This window comes from Numida meleagris, chromosome 3, assembly GCF_002078875.1.
Source record: "Numida meleagris isolate 19003 breed g44 Domestic line chromosome 3, NumMel1.0, whole genome shotgun sequence".
In the NCBI taxonomy this organism is placed as follows: Eukaryota; Metazoa; Chordata; class Aves; order Galliformes; family Numididae; genus Numida; species Numida meleagris.
In genome coordinates, this window is record NC_034411.1 from 78,301,382 (window position 1) to 78,321,647 (window position 20,266).

Genomic DNA, 20,266 nt, shown 5'->3' on the forward strand with positions numbered 1-20,266 from the left:
ATATGGGCAAGGGAAAAATAGAATAAGACAGTTTAAGGTAAGATGGATTGTACTGTAACTGTCCAGGATATCTGTTCTTAAACATGAAAATGCAATATTGTATCTTGGATTTAAAAATATATCACATATGATTAAGTCTGAGTGTTTAGTGTTTTTGTCAATGAATTCATCAGAAAAAGGAAATTGTGTGGTAAAGAATGCTGCTGTTAATGAAAAGCCTAGAAGTACCATCACTGCAAATGAGAATATCAAATTAGAGAACTTGGCCCAACTTCTGGGAATTACATAAGTGGGAGGAAGTTTAATAGGGACTGATAGTTTGCTGTTACAAGCTAGAGATTTATCTTAGGAAAGGAGAGAAGAAGAAATATGTGTGATGGTCAGTTAGGTTCCATCAGGTGCTGTGGAAAATGAAAAAGGAAAAAAAAAAGCTAAAACCTTCCAGATTAAATATTCCTTCTGCAGATAAACAAGCGTTAACCCCATTTTACAAGCAGCCATTACAGCTGCTGTGGGAAACTGATGGCAACTCTGGTCAGCCCATTTGGAAAAGAAGCAACACAAGCAGTGAACTCCAGCAGCCGTAGGTGCAGAGTTGCTCAGAGGGTCAGAGGCTTTCTGTCACCTTGGGGCTGACTGGAAAGAGATTGTCTTGCTCAGACTGGCAGGGCAAAGTTTGGATGAGGTTAGATATGCTGTGATAGTGTAGTGGAGCTGAGGTTAGTGCTGTGCAGTGTGAAGAGCTCAGATCAAGGGTCTCCATGCATCAAAACCAAATAGTTAAAGATAAGATGGGATTTCTGGAGAAATTTTGCATTCTTCTGGAGATGACTAACCTGGCTTAGAAACTGGGCAAACATCCATAGCATTTTAAAGGTGAAACAAGATAGATTTATGAATGGGTTTATGTGGCGTGATTGATGGAGATAGCAGGGGTCTGGATTTGATGACTCAGAAGTGACACAGTCCTGTGGCTTACTGTATGTTCCTCCTATATTACAGGCTCAAGGGGGTCAGTTTATTCCCTTACTTGCTAAAAAAGCACCAATTTCAAGCCATGCAGCGGACCACCCAGGAAGAGGAGGAAAAAATTACTTACCCACCATCTCTGCTCTCTCAAGTGACCAAGACCAAATGGTGTGAGAGAATAAGGGAATAGACTGAGGCTTGCCAGTGGGCAAGGTCCTTTGAGCATTCCTCAAAGTCATATTTCCTCCTCAGAAGCTGGTTTGAATATCTGGATTTATTTTAAAGCAGCCTTGCCCTGGGTACCTCAGATTCTCTCCTCTTTATTTTCAAATGTTATCCTGGATTCAGAAAATGTATTTTACTGAACCTCTATTACTGTCCTGCTAGTTTCCAGGAATTTGGGGGAATCTTCTTCACCTGACTTTTATTACTGCTAAAGCTAGTGCCTTCGCCCGTTCTTTTTTTTTATCATTCAAAGTAGTTATCTTAGCAGAACATGCCTGAACTGAACCTAACAATGGCAAGGGGCAGGGGAGGGAGGTTCACAAAGCAGAGAAATATTCACTTTCCAGAAGATTTGTCCTTTTGATGTGCTTTTGCCACCAAACTCTTTGCTTCTTCTCTCACAGCATGCTGAAGACTTTTCTGCCCATTATTATGGAAGGTTAATGACCCTGCCCTCCGCTTTCTGGGTAACCCAGGGATGCCTTTGTGACACCTGAATGTCTACATCTCATTCTTTCTTCTCTTTACCCAGGATGTGCAGAAAGAAATGAAGAACTTAGCCATGTGTGGAAAGGGTGGCGGTGGTGAGGAGTGTTGACTGAGTGCTAAAATATTTCTCAATGTGTATATGAAAGGAGTCTCTTGATGCTGAACCTGCATCAACAAAAGCCCTGTAGGAATCAGAGTAACTGTCTTCCAGCTATGTGGTTAGCCACTTTCAGCCAGGTCCACCCCAGAGCCACAGCAGAGACCTACCTGAGTGAAGATAAGATTAACCGCCTTGCTCAACAGCAGGGATCCAGCCTGGGCAACACTGCGCTTATGCAGACTATGCAAACTGACTCTTCTGAGAGGAGTTGCAGCCCACACTGAGCTCCTTGCCACTGAAGCTAAGCTGCCATTGATCATGGCACAGTGACTGTGTTACAGACATTTTCTGTGTCTGCAAATTGTGATGACGTTAGGCCCACAGCTGGTGCGAAGAGGCTGCAGCACGGAGCCTCTGGCCCCCTCCAAGTTCTTGAGTGATGGAAGGGCAATATATTTGCAATGTTTGCTAATGCCTATTCCTGTGATGCCATATAACAATAAATTGAGTTCTGCATCTTCGAGTTGATGAAAGTTGTTTATCTCCAGCTGAGATGTTGGGCTTGATTTATATCAGGCTACTTTTTCTATTTCTACTGAGTTATCTACAAGACAAACCACCCAGGGAAGGGATGAAAAGTATTTTTTTCCCCCTTTTTATGTGTGTTTGTTTGACGGTCTGTCTCCCTGACTCTTTATACGGATCTTGGATAATAGATTTAATTAGGGTTGTACTGTAGCTCAAATTTTTCTTCGTGTCCCAACAAAGGTCATTACTGGATGTAACACAGAACTTCAGGCATATAGGATTAGGTAATGTCTGGCAGCATTTCCTAAGGGTGTGGGGTTATCTTTGCACAGATTTTTACTGGTGGACTACAGCACTAAGTTAAATGTGGCTGGGGCAGTTCATAGAATCATAGAATCATTTGAATTGGAAAAGATGTTTCAAGGTCACCTAGTCCAACTTCCCCTGCAATGAACAGGGACACTTACAGCTAGATCAGGTTGCTCAGAGCCCTGTCCAGCCCGGCCTTGAATGTCTCAAGGGAGAGAACATCCACCACCTCTCTGGGCAACCCATTCCAGTGCTTCACTACTTTTATTGTAAAAATTTTTTTCCTTATATCCAGTCTAAATCTCCTCTTTTAGTTTGAAACTATTTCCCCTGGTCCAGTTCTCTGGCCCTGGGACAAATGTTCTACAGAAACACACTTTGAAGCTCTCCTGCCTTGCCATTGAACCTGTCTGCTGAGAGTGTTCCCTGGCCCATGTGAAATGCCAGACCTCGCCTGGGATCTATTTGTGGAATGCTGATGGACCCAGAACAACTGGGGCAGTCATCAGGGGAGATTTTGGAGTGCCCAGGTCTCTGTTTTAATATTGCTGTTACTGATATCAACGTAACCTGAGCCTTCTGAAATGATGGAGATTTTGTAATCTCCTGGGGCGACCATACTGCCTTCTCTCTAGTCTCATCACTAAGAAGCCCTAAATATTGCAAAGTTGGAAAGAACATTTTGTAACAACTTCTATGATGACAGAATATTTCAATTCCTTTCGCAGTCTTCTCACTTTCTATACTGATCCTTTTTGATCTCTCTATATTTTTTTTCTCTATAGGTCTCCTTTTCCAAACCACTTATTGCTCAGATTTCCTTGTATTTTTTTCTGGCTTAGAATCCTGGACATGGTTCTCCAAGCAACACTTTGCCAGCGTTCTGCATAGCAGAAGAAACGCCTTCTCCATCTTATTACATGCTCCACTTCTGTTCCCAAAATTAAAGTTGTCTTCTTTCTGCTAGATTGCTGCTTCCATACCAGTTTTGCAGCCCCTATAAACTCTCTCACTGGCACACAGCTATCTAGCTGACTGTTATACCCGTTGATTTGTTCTGTAATAGCTTGCCAGAAATAATGCCTTCACATTGTATTTGAGGCAAAGATGGGATGAATTCATCTTGTTGATTCTGGACAACTACATTGCCGAATCGTTTCAAAGTCTGGTCTGATCTTTCACAACTTTTGCCACCCCCATAGCTGTTCATTAACTGTGTTTCAGCTCTACAATCATATTAAGTTATTAATGACTCCTAAGATATTAATGAAAATATTGAGTAGAATGAACAGAAGAGAGACTCGTAAGGAATCGATCGCACTCAAAATGTCTTATCACTCTGTCTCTCTGAGTGTTTTGTAATGATCAGTATTGAACTGCTTTATGCTATTTTAATCTAGACTTGATTTCTTTAGGTAGCAGTGAGAAAGGTGTGCACGACTGCACTGGAATCTTTCCCCTAGACCAGGCATGTTGTTAACGTAAAGTGTATTCTTCCCTTTTCACTGGACACGTATCCCAGCTTGGATGGAAAACCCCTTTCCTGCACAAGCTCCTTCATGTAGGAAAGATGCAATATGGACATGTAGTTACTGGTTCCAAATGTTCAACCTGGTGGAGACCTCAGACAGTGTTTACTCGGGGATTTCAGTGAACTCACTTTGTGTTGATCTGCCACAGGGTACAGTTTCTCTTTGCAGAAAATGACTGTTGTGTTGTGTGTATGTAGTAACGTTGTGGATGGAACTACAATCTTTTCTGAATTAACTACAAAACTTTTCTAAATTACAAACTTTACTTGCCCAAATAGGTAACATTTGTAAGCAGGGATAATATCTTATGTGAAATAGGCTGATATAGCTCCTTTTTAAAGTAAATTATAACTATAACAGTAGAAATAAAGAAAGAAAAGAAATTGTTTTCATGCTATTATGGTAATGAGTGCATTAGAAATGCGTACAAAGAGCATCTCAGTGACTTCAGCAATTGCTCATATAAACTACTGGCTCTTAGATTTCTTTTATGTCTTTTCTATTTTCCACACTATGCTTCTCAAGTGCTATAACCCCCACTAGCTGAAAGCATGGAACCGTGGACCTTTCCCCTTGCAGCAGGGAAACTGTGAATACTATATTCACCCTCCCAAGCAGGAAAAGATAGGGTGCTTGTGACCACTGGATGCTCATTGCAGGTAGAAACCTGTTGTATCTCACAGTGAGGTACACTTTCCGTTTTGCCATTTGCCCTCCAGCTGTCTTTCTGCATTTGGGAAGTCTACTGGGAAACATGAGGTCTGTGTCCAAGGAAGAAGTTGAGGCGTAGCCTGCTGTTAGCTGGTTAGCATGTCATTTAAGATGTTTAGGATGAGATGTCTTATTGCTGGACTAGATATGTAGCTCAGACTGGAAAATGGAGCCAAGTGAAAATCTCAGACAATGTAGGGGATGAGCAGACATCAAAACATTAGCTCACCTCATAGCAAGATCAGTGCTGCAGATCTGAACTAACATTTTCCATTTTCCATCTGCTTATGGGATCTGCTTAGTACACTAATTTTTAAGTACATGCACCCTCCTGGGGGGTCTGTTTACTGCACAAATGAGAGTGTTTTATACTCAGCTGCTCTCCAGTGTGTAAATTTCCTTGATTAAAATATCCATCAACTTGGCCAAAATGTAGAGACCTGATTCTGAGAAACCATGGCGTGCTGAGTATGTGCTGACATCCTTTGGACAAGGCTTTAATCCATTTTGCTTAGACAAGATTAAGTGATAGCAAGTGTTTCTTTGCCTATTTCTATTCTGGCAGTTTGTGGAGCTCAGTGTGCTATTTTTATTCACAAGATGTGGTACAAACTTAACAAAACTACTAATAACTGCAGTTTGCAAAACTCATTTCCATGCTGAGATGTAGAAGGTGCTATATTATTTCTTTTGTTAATTAAACCAGAAAATATAGATTTAAGGGTTGCTATAGGGGAGGCTTAAACCAACAAAAGCCAAATTGGAAGCAAAACTTGCATTTTAACTCATCTGTTGTACAAGTTTTGCACTTAGAGCATTTGAGATGCAATTATGAGACGTGATAGTGTAACTTCATCACCTTTTATTGCTCAGCCACTATGCCATGACAAAAATTACATTTTACAATCTATTTATAATTACATTTTTTAATCTTTCTTTTTTCTTTTTTTTTCTTTTTTTTTTGAAAGTAAGTGCTGCCTCTCTTGGAGAATTTGGCTTGTTTAGTTTTTTATATGGCTACAAGTGAGAATATAAAACACTTCCGATTTGGCGCTGTGTGCAAACGACAGGCCTCTGAAATACACAGTCTTCCTTTCCCATCTAGGCAAGGTTTCCTCATCAAAGTTACACACTTCCATGCACGCTGTCTCCTTTAAAGATACCTGTCAAGAACCTACATGTGCAGATGCTCACACCAGTGTTCTAGATATTATGCCGGTTACTCTCTGTATTTTCAGCTGATTGATCCTCTGAGCTGTAGACAGGTTATGGAGGTCCTTGCTTGTCAAATCCAGCTTCTGAGGCCTTGTTCTTTATTCCTGGAAACAAAACAAAACAAAACAAAACTGAAAGGACTAAAAAACTGGGTTTCTCAGTGAGATGGGAAAGAAAATGATGAGTATTTAAATCCTACTATGTGCATTCACATAGATGTCCATGTGCATCTATACGCTGTCCCATGCATAGTGGTGCAATATTCAGCATGAGGCTTTGCATGGTCCTGCAATTGTGCTGGATTAATCTGCAAATTTCTAATCTTAACCTAAAATGCTGAACCTTCTTCTGTCTATTGAATTTCCCTTCATGAATGTGCCTGTTTGGGGGCTACTGGAGCAGAACTATCCTTCTCCTTACCCAAGCTGTGCACTTCCTGCAGGTCAAGAAGTGGCATAGGGAAGGCCATAAGCTGTGGTTTATGGTCCCTTCCAATACAAGAACAAAGAACATCAAGAGAAGACAAGAAATTGCAGGTTTGAACAAATCAAAAGGAGTCCTTGTCATGGTACACACGGAAATGAATTCTGTGCAAAAGTGATGCACCAAAAGGTTGCATAGAATGTACTGCAGGGCTGAATGGGGCCTAAAAAGCAATCAGAATAATTTGTGGCAGAAAAATCCAACAAGGACTACTACTTGTGAATACACCACTTGAGAATATCTGATGCAGGGAAATTCACAAACCACAAATTATTGTGACTAGGAAGGTATGCTGGAAAAATATTGCTCCAGGTTTCTTTTGTTATACTCTTCTCTTGGCATTCACTAATGTTTGCTAGGAAAGACAGCACACTGGGAGACAGTAATGCACAAAAGATACTGAATCACGTCCACATACAAAATTATTATTAATGTTATTGGCATCTGGTGGAGTACATTGACTGTAAAGATAAAAATTCAGTTTGGGGACTTTTATTTAAAAAAACAAACAAACAACAAAAAACACAGAAGAAGCAAAAAGAACAGGAAAAGCTTGCCACATAGCCCAACCATGAAAAGCAGTGATGAGGTCCTAGTTGACTGTGCCCCATAGAGACTGCCTCCAGTACCACAGGTGTCGAGGATGATGATGACAAGGAGTAGGAGCCATGCCTTTCCACTGCAACCATGTGTTTTTCATCAGAATCTGACCAGGACCTCCTTGTTCCTATTAGTGCTGATTGGACTGTGCTAATCAGATGCAAATTTTGCACATTGATTGGTTATTAAGCTTCTGTGCACATATACCGTTGTAGCAAGCAGTGCTCTGGTGCTTTTTGTGCTAAGGCCTGAAGGTGTCTGGAGCACTGGACTGTGATATGATGTGGAGCTGGAGGGAAAATGAGCACCTGGAGGAGAACTGGTAGGCAAGGAAATGTCTTGTTGAAGTGATCTGGTATTTGTGTTGCTCAGACACCAAATGATACCTGAAGGAGACGGAAGAGAAGCATTTTGTATAACAGTTCTCAAGGGTATTAAATAGAAAAACTGCACAGGCAAGAAGAGAACACTGTATGGGATTCAGTAAAGCTACAATTCCATTATAAATATATACATAAAGTGTTAACAATCTTAAGGATTAGACTGTGTGTTAATCTGGAATCCGATTAAATACTCCTATTCTTATGTAGAAATGCAAGTACTTCCAGAGCAGTTCAAAGTAATTTGGAGTCTCTTATTTACTTACTGAGCCCACTGGAAGAAAATAAGCTAGGCTTGCCAGCTTGACTCCATGCGCACTCTTTGACTCCCAGTGTACTGCTTTATCAAGTGTTTATAGTTTCATATTGAGAAGGCTGTGTTTCTGTTACATGAGTGGTACCCAGCACTTAAAAAAAAAAAAAAAAAAAAAAAAAAAAACTTCATAATCCTCCTTTATCTTAGGCCCGATGAATTCGAATCTTTTCCAAACATCAGAAAAGGCAGTCACTCACCTTTCCAGACCTTTTGTATTTTCACTCTCACTGGGATTTTCTCTGCAGAAGACTGCACCTGTTATGTAAGTTTAGGTCAAAGAAGGAATTTTTATTGATGCTCTGCAACATAAGTGGGTACAAACTATGTCTAATGCTCCCATATTTAAACACAACCATTTGTCTGGTACAGGTTAGAGGTAAAATAGAGCTAAGACTTTGGGGCCAACTGAATCAATAGGTTACAGAAATATACTCCTACGCTTGTGATATGTATATCCAATGTTTTTAAACGTTGTTTTAATGCCTTGGTTTTATACCCTTCTCTTCACTACCGTGAAGAAAAGCAGGTAACTGGATAAATACTTCTACTTAAGTTCTTAAGTAATGTAGCCTTTGGGATTTCTTGACTGTTATATCTAAGTCAGGTGAAGAGTTGTGTCACAGCTTAATGTATATATACACAGGCTGACAGTTTAAGAGTAAGCATGCTAGAGTGAAGAATCAAGGTCTTGGTTTGAGCAGAGTCCTGAGGTATAACAGGGAGTATATTTCAACAGGAACAGTGGTATAATGAGCGGAGGGATTTTTGCTGTTTTTTTTCCTAATGGTTGTAAGCCAACGCTCTCCCATAAATATGAGGTGCTATTGCAAGAACATAAATATCTGAGTACATGAGCTACAGATGTAGTATAGCACATAGGCAGACAAATTCTACTCCTGGTGCCTCTGCTTGTCCGGTCTTGTCTTGGCAGCTCCCACAACAGCTGTGGGAGATGTTTAAAAATATTAGTATGCAGAGCCAATGTAAAGTATTAATTCTTTGCTCCAAAGATGGACAGAGACAGTGACAGGAACACATCAACTCCTTCAGTCTTTATCCAAGGAATGAAGCAGCTGGAAGCTGTGACAGAAGTGAAAGGGTGAAACTCTGTGCATTGGTGGGACTGTACTATCTCATGTTTGAAAATAAGCAATCTTAACCTACATTTGGGTCCAAACTTTGTTGTAGGCTTCTGTTTGTTTTCCATCCCATTTTGTGAGTGGTATTTATACCTGTTACCATGTTCGGTACTGCAATACAGTTGAGTCTTTTGAAAACCCTCTGAATGGCAATAACCAACTCAATAACTTGACCTAAGAAAAGAACATAGGTCAGGTACAGAGTTCTGAATGCACAGCTCTGAATAGGATTTAGAGGTTATGGTGAGCAGATGATTCAACATGAAATTCTGAAGTCATGCTGAAGCAGGAAGGATTAAGGCACTCTTTGGCTGTGCAAGCAAAGAAATAGTAGACCAAGTTGGATGCAATTTTACTCCAGTACAAAGTGTTGGTGAGCCCAGCCATCAGAATAACAGACTGAGATTCCACAGCAATAGCTTAGAAAAGATTTGTCTCATCTGGAAGTAGTTATGTGAGCTGAGACAAGAGGAGTTATCTGCTAGCAAGAGGTGATTGCAAAGGGAACCTTTCACAGGTTTGCTGTCTGGTGAGATTAGTCTCATCTTTGCTGCTCACGCTTTGTTTGCAGCATGTTGAGAAGTTGGAGGCTGGTCAGAAGAGGGCCATGAAATGATTTCAGAGAGTTGTAGTTACAGGCTCAGTATGCTTAGTTTATTAAAAGGAAACTCAGAAGAGACGTGATTACAGCATACTTTGAGGAGAGGAAGTAAGGGCCCTAAAGGTTCTTTATCCTGACAGACAGGCATAAAAAGAAGGAATGGCTGCAAGCTCAGGCTTGTTAAATACAAATGAGAAATGAAGAACATTCATTACTAGTAATCAATGGGAAACAAATTGCCAGGGTTGGTGATGGATTCTTAATTTTTAGATAACTTCAGATTGCAACTGGATGAAAGATATACTTTAGCAGGACCCAAGTTATTGGGCTTAATATGATAAATCACTCTTTATTTGCTGTTGTTAATAGGAATGTTGAATCTTTTCAGTCTCTGAGGTTCTAGAATGATACGCTATCTGCAGATTTTACTCTTATTTCTTTTTTTCCAAATAGCAAATATAACAAAAATATAACATTGTTTGTGGTTTTTTTTTTTTCTGGGAGGGAAATGTGTGTAGGAAACTACAGTATAAGAAATAAACAGCATGTATAAAATACATTTTCAAATGTGGCTGTATTTCCCCTCAAGAGGCTTGAATCTAATATTTGTTCCAAGCTGAGCATTTCCAGCAAAATTCATGCTAATAGATTCCATAGCTTTGGGTTCTTCTTCCACTGCCCTGACATACTCAAGATTACTGTATTGAAACAGCAAGCACAAGGGTAATTCCCATTATGATTCTAGGCAAACAAACTGCCTTAGAACCAGCAGAATTAATTCAGAAGCCTCCACATGGATTTCCTTTCTGCATTGCCTCATTCCTTCATTGCATCTATCCAGTGTCTTCCCTACCTCTGCCACAACAGCACCTCCAGTCCTAGCCCGATTTTCCCCGTTATCTCTGTTTTACCTCTTTCTAAAGGAAGGCTAAAGAATAACCAGAGAGACCCGTCTTCCCATGTCCATGATACACTTATGTCTTAGTTGTGTGTACACTTATGTCTTCTCCATGCATAGGTTCGTATTGTACATATATGATGGATTTGTTCCCAATGGATTGATGACGGTAACAGTTAGACTCACTCCATAGCCTTTCTCTCTGTGCAGGGCATTAATTTAGATCTTTCTCATCTGCCCTGTCTCAGTCTTTCGTGAAATTTGTAGGAAATTATTTGTCATTGATATCTTACCTTTCTGCCAGACCGGGCTGTAGGCAGCACATGATGGATGGATGGGCTGAGACAGCGTGATCACATAAGCTGCATTCCCCTGGGAAACCAGACTGAAAACACATAAGGTACGTGTTACAGAACACACTGGCTTAACTATTCTGGCCTGTAAATGTGTTTAAAACATAAATCTTCCATGGGAAATATATGAGTCAGTGAGAAGCAGAACAGAGTGAACTCAAGATGAGTTCAAGATGATAAACTAAGTGTCAGTACCCCAGAAAGTAACTCTTCTTCTTTCCATGGACAAGTACTTTTAAATATTGTTTTCATTTGAGTAATAGTGTATCTCAAACACCATTAGATACTATAATATTTCATAGAAATATGAAAATGGATTTCAGAAGCTTTGTTCTTACACCATTTATAGTCTGAAAACTGTTAGCATGTTTTCCTTCAAAAGGCTCAAAAATCTGAGCTATGTATAGGGTTATGTGAAATCTATTCTTTTTGTTAGGTTTTTTTTCCTGGGTGTTGTATGTGCTTGCTTGTCACCAGCCGGACCTATGAATGTAATTGAACATGGAGAAAGTGACAAGATCAAGCCCTAAATCTGCGGTGTGATAACTTCTGTTCTAAAAAGCAGAGCTGGAGGCAACAAGGGTCTGTGGTTTCCTTTGTACACTCATTTCAACCAACAGGACAGCAATGCTGTTACAGCTAGGCTGTGTTACTAGTTGTTCTAACAATATGTAAATTATTAAGACTGCAAACAGCAGCAATGAAGTCGAAGATATGAGAGTATGCAGTATGCTACATGAAGAACAATTTTATGTCATTAAAATGGTTTTGGCAGACTAACTTGCACAGATTTCTCTGCAGAAGGATTGTTAGAGGCATTAAAGTGCAGATACCAACATGAAGTTCATTTTGAAAGAAATATCAATTAAGCCCCACATTCGTTGAGGTCCTTGGAGAAGAAAATAAAGAAGTAGAGCCTAGAAAATCCAGATAACTGATGTAAATACAACCTGGATTTGAACTGGTAAGAGATAATTACCACTGTGTACAAAGACTACTCTGAAAGTAATGCCTTCTGTTTTATTCTGTTGGCCCATGATGTCAGAGGCAGATGTTGATGGTATGGCAGTACAGTCTGAACCTTCAGGAAAATATTCTGTTATTTTTTTGCAGCAGAGGGGCAGTCTGACAACATGGCATCTGATATGGAAGGGCGGATGAATCAAAGGTGTGGCACTGAATTCCATCCACGTGGAGAAAAAAAATGACACCCAATGACATTCACTGATGCTTGATGAATGTTTATAGAGACCAAATGGTGGGTGTGAGCACAGCGAGGTGGTGAATGATGCATTTCAGAAATGGCAACAGCAATGGTGGGTCACCTCTGCTGGTGCAGATCTTGAGGAGTGCAGCATGCAGGCTCTTGTTCATCACTGGTGAATGCACAGCTGATGGTGGTGGCTGTGTTGAAAAATGGTGTTTTGTAGCTGAGAATTTACTCTATCAAATAGTGTTGTTGTGCTCTTTGTATCTGTTGTAGTTTACATGGAAATAAATAGAAGGCATTACTTTCAGGGTGGCCTATATATAAACAAACTTTCCAGTTTCCTACATAGGATTAAATTGCATGAAGAACTATGTGGAACTAATTTAATATATGCATTTCATATCACTTCCATATTTTAACATGACTATATTTTTTTAAGGAACAATTGTTGTGGAATTTAAATTTTTCCTCTTTTGTTTGATTTTTGACAGACAATTTCTTTTAACTAGAATTGGTCTCTCTCTGCCTAGTGGCCATATTTTTCCTCTGTCAAACTCACTTTAAGTAGCTAGCAGGACAAAAATAGTGCACATTAGTGATAATGGGCACTATTTCTAGCAAAGCTGGCATACTAGATGATGTTTTCCTAAGAAAACATCACTCTGATGAGGAAAAACAGATTTTTTTATTTTATTATAAATGTCCTCTCTATATTGCACATCCTAAGGAGTTACTCTTTAAATAAGCATCTATTTATATGATTAAAAATAAGGTTTTTTTGATTGTACTTGCTTCTAGCGGCTGAGTTTGGGGCTAAAATAAGGAATAAAGAACAGGTACAGAAGGATTTTATGAGGCTCTACCTCCTTGTGAATATACATTCTGTGCTGGTCTTATGTCTAGGTAGGCACATGACAGAAATGTTGGGAAGAAAAAATCACCTGCCTCTGCCAAGAATCCTCTGCAAAGTCAGACTGAGTCCAAAGGGTGTGAATGTGACATGCTTTCAGCAAAAAAAAAAAAAAAAGTACATTGATATGGCTGTAGAAGAGTTAGTCTAAACTTAGTGATTGATTTGTTCCTCTGGGATCAAGGAGACCTGTAACATGTTGACGTTATGTGAACTGAAACAGCCGTAACAGGAGCCTACAACAGTGCCTAAAACCATTTCCTGAGAGTGAGGCAGAGTAGGACATTGGGCCTGGATCTCCAACATCCCAGGAGCAACTTTGAATGATTGATATGCTTTTTCCTGTCACGCTGTTTATGAAAAGCAAGAAGCTGACACTGGATCCACTGAAGTATTTAAGCTTTTAGCTCTCACTGAAAGCTAAGTAGGAATTACAGGCTTGATGCCTTGAGATGTTGCCTCTTAGTTAAGAGGTTGCCATTTGGAATGTCCTTAATGAGCTGGAGAGACGAACTGAGAAGAATCTCGTTAAGCTCAGTAAGGTGAAATGTGAAGTGATGGCCATTAATAACCCAGTGTTTCAATATGAGCTGCGGCCAAGTGGCTTGGAAAGGAACTTCTTGGGAAAAGACCTGGGGGTTCTGGTGGACAGCCAGTTGAATATAAATGAGTAATGTGCACTTGCAGCAAGAATAGCTATCAGCCTCCTGGGTTGCCTTAGGAGAAGCATTTCCAGTGGACCATAGGGAGGTGATTTTTCCTCTCTATTCAGCACATTGAGATAAATATGGAGTACTGACTCCAGGTCTGGGCACCCCATTATGAGAGAGACATGGACATACAGGAGAGAGTCCAGTGAAGATCCATGAAGATGATGAAGGACCTGGAGAATCTGACAAAAGAAGAGGCTGAGAGAGCTGCGACTGTTCAGCCTGGGTATAAGACAACTCCAGCAAGTCTTAACAGTGTGTGTAAATACCTGATAGAAAGCATAAAAATGATGGAGCTAGGCTGTTTTCACTGGGGCCCAGTGACAAGACAGAAGGTAAAAAATACAAATTGAAATACAAGAAATTTCATTTAAATTCAGGAAAACGCTAATTTTACCATGAGGATGGTCAAATACTGTTAAAATTTGGCAATAGCCTGTATTCAGTTGCCTCACTGTTTCCAGGTGCTGACCGTAAAAGAATATAAGCACTTACAGAACCAATTATTACCAAATAATTTTCAAAGGATGAGAAAGCCTGCACAATTTGGTGTGTCCAAACTGTTCTGTCAGTGGGACACGCAGAACACCCTCTCATGGAATAGTGTCCCTTTGCAGGGACAGCCCTGGGCATGTTTTCAGTCATGCTCTTCCACCCCATATGCACTGCATTAATTTTAATTTAGTGGGTTCCTGATAGCTGTAGCCCCTCCATTACCATGCAGGTAGAGGTACCAGTGCCTGAAATGAGATGCACACCATAAGCATGTCCTGACAATGGGGGAAGCCAGAAGAACCTTGGGGAGCATTCTGCACATATGTCAACATAAATGTTGGGATTACTTGTTGTTCTTCCCAGAAGTCAGGATGTTGTTGTAAAATTAATTTCATTTAAACATGGCCATCACATGCTGGGTTCCTTTGAAACATTCTAGTTTCTGCAGGCAAATTATTTGGTCATTTCTATTTGTTGACTCTTGCCTTTACAGGATAAAAACTCTCTTTTTTTACGAAAGTTATGGACAGAATTTTCATCTTCTTGATTCTGTCTCCAGGGCTTCTCATAAACAAACAAAACCAAGCATCAGAAAACTCGTGAAAGTTATCTGAGAAGGAACTTTGTGTCTTCTTTAAGAGTGACCAATCAGAATTCTCCTTCTGCGGCAAATTCCAAATAGGTTATATGTTTATTCGTGGAAAAATCATGTTGTTTCCTTACCTTCCAAGAAGCAAAATGCAAGAACCTGTGGTATTTTTTTTTCTGCAGTTCCTTTCTATATCTGTTATATCAGTGCCCTCCTTCTTCTCAAGCTCTTTTGTTTTTGATGAACTCTTTTTGTGAAAAAGAAAGTGCAAGCTAGAGCTCAATGAATAATGAAAAGAATTGAATTGCATATATTTTATTTAAACTTTGGTGGAAAATTCTCCTTCTATAAATTATGAAAATAATAAAAATGAATAATGTAAGGGAAAAAATATCATTAAAGGCATTGAGTGACTTAGTTGAAAAATATATTCAATAATCCTTAGGGACAACAAACAAAGCCAACACTGCATATGATAGGTTTCTAACTTGACATACTCAGCTTTCCTCATACTAATCAAATCTTTAGATGCTGAATTTGAGACTGCAACTGCAAAATAGCTCAACAGGGGGGGGAAAAAAAACCAAACAACAAAACCCCAGGTTTGTAACAACTATTATGGGTGATAATCCTGGGAAAATAAGGCTTCTTGAAGTTGATCATTTCTTTCATTTGCATACTTGCGTTATACTGAGTCATTACTCTTACCTTTGTCCCCTATATACTTATGATATGATCTGGGAAATCCTAAATTTTGTTGCAGCCTTTGGAAAAATCTCCTAGTCACATATCCTGAAAAATTATGATTCTTCTTAGTTTATTATGATGAGCTCTTGATAGACTGAGGGTAGACTTCCTGCAGGCAGGCAGAGCAGGAACACTTATTTAAGTGTACTTGAAAATCCTGCATTTCGAAGTCCTGATGTCTTTAAAAAGTCCCTTTATGTCAGATTTTTATCTGTAAAATATGCTCAGCAGTCCTTTCTTTCTGCAGTCCTTTTCTCTATTAAAACTTGAAGATGCAGAGTGTTTCTTTTTATTTGTCAATCACTTAGTGTAATGAAGCCTCTGGATGCTGTCATAAGACATTTTAACAGGGTGTTTCTAGACTGAACTCCTAGAAAATGCAAGGAAAATTAGTATTATTCATCATAACCCTAACAATGCTACAAACTAAAATGATGCACTATGGAATCTGAGGTTGGCCTTTGAATAAACACTTGAGATTTGATGATTGACTTCAAGAGGTGACTTAGTACGGAACATGCAACAGGCAATGCAGTAGAGCTGTCTGCATGACATATTTTGATATGAAACTAGTTAAGCATGTGATATTTGTTTCTCATTTTTTCTGGCTGATTCATGAAGACAGGATTTAGCACATGTATGGCTGCTCATTTCTCCTAGCTTTCCTCTGATCTTCTGCAAAGGATCCTCTTCAAAACTGGGCACAGATGCTAGCAGCAGGTTGGATGCACTTAAGGGCACACAGTCAACAAAACATCTTTACCAAATACAGGTGCAATAAGCTTTTTTCAGGGAGCAATTAGAGCATTTTCAGACCAGGTGCTTAGTGCCACTGCTGATCAATGAGCATTGTTCCTCCATTCACCCAATCTATTCTTGAGAAAGGGCTGTGGCCGCGTATATGGGCAAAGCCTCATGATCGTCCATAGTTCTGGTTCCCAAATTACTTTTATTTTTGTTTACTCATGCACTTAGCTAGCTTTCAAACTCAGCATCTTGACTGAGTGTCTAAAAGGACCTTCCTGGCATCAGAGAGCTCTTCAGGGCATCAGGCAGCTGGGTCTATGATTAGAGCAAAGAGATCCTGAATTTGGTGAGTTACAAGAAAGACTTTTGTCTGTTCTATAGCATGGAGACATAATATTTCGTTACTTCAGATGGCTTATTTTATATCTGCTTCTTATGTCTTCTTTCCAGTTTTTCTTTCTTGAAATATGACAGGGTCTTGGTAGACCCTTGGAGGCCCTGGAGAGGCAAAGGCTGTGCTCACTGCTGTTGGCTGAAATCTAATCCTCACTGCAAATGAGGCAGGTCCACAGGAGGAAAACCAGAATCTTCACAGAGGGTGGTCTTATGTCATGAAGTAATTAACATATGAAAAGTTTCTCAGCAGTTTTTTTCTTTGTTTTATTTTGTCTTAATTGATGCTTAAAGCAATTACAGCACTGTCTTGCTGTAGCCTTATAGCCTGAGCTAGCGTGATGCAATGTGTGTTGCTCCAATAAGCAGGTTGCTGTAGCTAATTTTCTCCAGTGTTTTGCTTTGGCACCAACAGCATCCCTCATTAGTTTCTTTATTAGTACATTTAAATACCTTCTTAGCACCATTAAGTTGGAAATGGCTTTATTCTTCGTTCAGCAGTATTTGTATTCAACATATTTTCTCAGTGCTCCCTACAAGATTCCTTACAACAGATGTTATGACGCACTTGGAGGAACGTGAACCAAATTGTAGGTAATGGTCCGTGCTTATTTGTTTTGTGTAAGCTGTGGTTTCTATAGCTACTGTACATCTGCTTCATGCCATTTGCTGATCATTTTCTCTAGCTGTCTCAGTCTGGATATTTAAAGCATGCTGTACTGATAATGCTCAGCACAGCAATCTGATAACAGCTTGACATGTGAACCAAGTTACAAATTTGGAAACATGTTTGAAAACAGCTGTTAAGTCTATACAGCAATTGTCTATCCACTACTGGCAAAATTACCATCTCACCCCAAATCAAAACATACAGAGGTTCTGTCTCACCAAAGGACTTGAAAATATGACCAACACTGGGTGCCATTAGGCATGGTGTCAAGCTGGTGCCTCAGCTGGGCTCCCTGTGTGGGAAGTCAAATGCAGAGATAGCAAATCTCTTTGTAGTCTGGTCTTCTAACAAAACAAGAAAACATCAGTGGTTGAGAGACACAGTTCTGTCGGGGTCAGTGGAATTATCTGAGACATGCACCAGAGATAAATGTGACTTCTTGTTTTTCTACTTGGACTTCTCTTCTGACATGGAGTAATAGCATCTTGGCCTTTCAAACTTTCCTTTATTGAAGAAATTCAGTTTCTGTACTAAAAGCTCTGCTTCTCTCTGTACTATTGAAAATATTACTGTTTGGCTTAGACTTTTTTTTTTTTTAAGTGTATAATGGACGCAAAAGTCTATTCTGCCTTTATAGTTTGCTTTCCAAAGGAAGTTGGGCTCACACGATCTTTTTCAGGTGTCAGTTTGTACTTTTTCATCTGTCAGGTAACTTCAGCTATATTGAACTATAAGAGTAGAGATCTCAGGAGTGCTGCATGCCTGCAAACTGCCTGGCTGCTCTTCCTTCTGTGAAACATCCAGATTAGTTCCTCCACTGAGGGAAAGGCTGCAAAGCTCACCTGAAGTATGAGACAGCTGAGAACCCACCTGGCAGACTGTTTCTGTCTGCTGCTGAAGAGAGCAGCATGGATCTGCTGGTTTTAGGTAGTGCTAAATGCTATTTTACCTTCCCAGATGTACCTTTGTGGTTTTTCTTCATTCTTAGCAATTCTTTTTCCATGAATTTTAAGGCATTTCTGGTCTTTATGGCAATATAATAAAACTTTAATCAGTTACAGTCTGCAAAAGTTTCTTTATACGAGTTTAATAGGCTCATTTATTTAAAATATGGTGAGAAGGTACCCAGCACATTAATTACCTTCAGCAACTGTCATGTAATAACTGCCTGGGTTTTATTAGTTCGTAATACTGGTCTTTCTATCATAATCTGACATTATTGATTTCCTACCTAAAACGAATAAAAACAAATGCTCCTTTCCTCTCCATTCTCTTATTCTAGAATTTCAGATACTCTCCCCATTTTCTTTCAGCTCCAGCAGCGTATGGGGAAAGTGTAGTTTGTAAGGAAGCAAAATTGCTTGTTGCATGTCGCAGAATCATAGAATAGTTTGGATTAGAAGGGACCTTTGTGAGATGTTGTAGCTCCAAGTAATCTTGGAGTAGTAAATCAGATCCAGAGTAAAAAGAGAAATCAGATTCTTCATTGTGAGATGTTGCAGCTCCGATATAAAGGGGAAATTAGATCCGGAGGAAAAGAGAAATCAGACTCTTTACCTAGACGTCACTCCTAGGGTAGAAGGGTTTGCTGGGACTAAACGTGCACATTTTAGTTGTGAAATGAGTTTGAGCTAAGAAGAGCCTAAGCTAGAAAAGTCCAGCTGTCTTTGCACCCAAGTTAGAGTCATTCAGACTTCTCTACCTATGCAATGTATCTTTGCCGCAGCAAAAAACAAGGCTGTTTTTTCTATTTTGCTGAGAAGAGGTTTTATTTTTTGTGCAGGCGAAGTTTCCCTGGCTCTTCTCCAGCAGCTCGTACTGTTGATGTGGCAGTAAAGCGTGCGACAGCCCTGCTTGTTGTGCTGCTGGCAGCAGCATCACGAACTCAGCATCCTCCTGGGAGCAAGCAGGACATCAGGCTCTGCAGTGAGGAGATAAAGCAGGGAAATGGCTCTGAGGGCCCACTCCAACAGCTGGGTAAGAAATGTTTCTTCTGCTCAGGTGTTGGGCACACAGATAGGTCAAGCCAAGCTGACAGTGGTGCTGCTGTGGAGCTGGTATCCCCCCTTGAAAGCAGATGTGCAGAAAGGTGAAGGCAACACCTTAAAGGAGCCACTGAGCACTCCGAACATGGCCCAGCCCAATAATTGTCCTCCTTGCTGTTGTGAGATCAAGTATGCTGAATGTTCCTCACTTACGCTTGTCAGACAGTGTGTGGTTCAATATGGCAGATCATAGAAGGGGGTGGATGATGCATAGTATTCGCTGCATGAGGTGGCAACGTTGACTTGGACGTATGGATCAGATTTAATACTCAGTCTTTCATTTTCCTCCTCCCTTGGCAGTATTGCTTCTAACCATAATTTATTGTTGGTTAGCACACTATGAAAAGGTGTTAAATGAGGCAATTTTTTTTCTTTTCTTTCTTAGTTGCACAAAAAATTCTGACTGTCATAGAATCGAATTAATAAAATGTATTAGGATGCTAGAGCAGAACCACCTGATTTTATGTATCTCTTTAAACCATAATACAGAAAAAAGAAAATTCTTCATATATATATATATATATATAAAGCAAATGTAATTCAAATATTTGAAGCAAAAGTTTTCCTTTCTGCACATCACTGATGGGTGTAAAAGATCTGCTAAGAGGTACCTGCTTGCTGCTTGCTGAAATTCCCCGCTGAAAAAGCACATCAATCTATTTTTTTTATTTCAAGGTTTTATAAAAACTTAGAGTATATAATTACAGTTTTATAGAGAAACTCTAGAGTTGATGTATCAAGAAGCAAGACTGTATATTATATTTATAAAAAACTCTTCTTCCAGTACAGAGCTGACTGTCACACTTTCCCTGCAGCCAGAGAGACAATGATCCAAAGCATGAATAAACCTAAATGCAGTGACTTCAAGCGAAGTGTTATGACCTGGTTTAGCTATATGTTGG

General features: G+C 39.7%; 2 long non-coding RNA genes across 6 annotated transcripts in view; one reads left to right on the top strand and one right to left on the bottom strand.

Moving 5' to 3' along the window:
- Positions 5,777-20,266, bottom strand: part of LOC110396528 — a 39,280-nt gene continuing 24,790 nt past the window's right edge. The window contains exons 2-4 of one of the 2 annotated variants that reach the window (XR_002437031.1): positions 10,789-10,880; positions 8,055-8,112; positions 5,777-6,182 (exon numbers count right to left, since the gene is read on the bottom strand). This is a non-coding gene — a long non-coding RNA (uncharacterized LOC110396528). Of the gene's footprint in view, positions 6,183-7,801; positions 7,949-8,054; positions 8,113-10,788; positions 10,881-20,266 lie in introns of those variants that run through there. The other variant, XR_002437032.1, reaches the window with a different exon arrangement.
- LOC110396529 lies at positions 7,387-19,372 on the top strand. 4 transcript variants are annotated; one of them, XR_002437034.1, is made up of 3 exons: positions 7,387-7,483; positions 10,800-10,895; positions 19,103-19,372. It is a non-coding gene; the product is annotated as an uncharacterized LOC110396529 (long non-coding RNA). The 4 variants fall into 4 exon arrangements; XR_002437036.1 differs by lacking the exon at positions 19,103-19,372 and adding an exon at positions 11,962-12,000; XR_002437035.1 differs by lacking the exon at positions 19,103-19,372 and adding an exon at positions 11,650-11,878.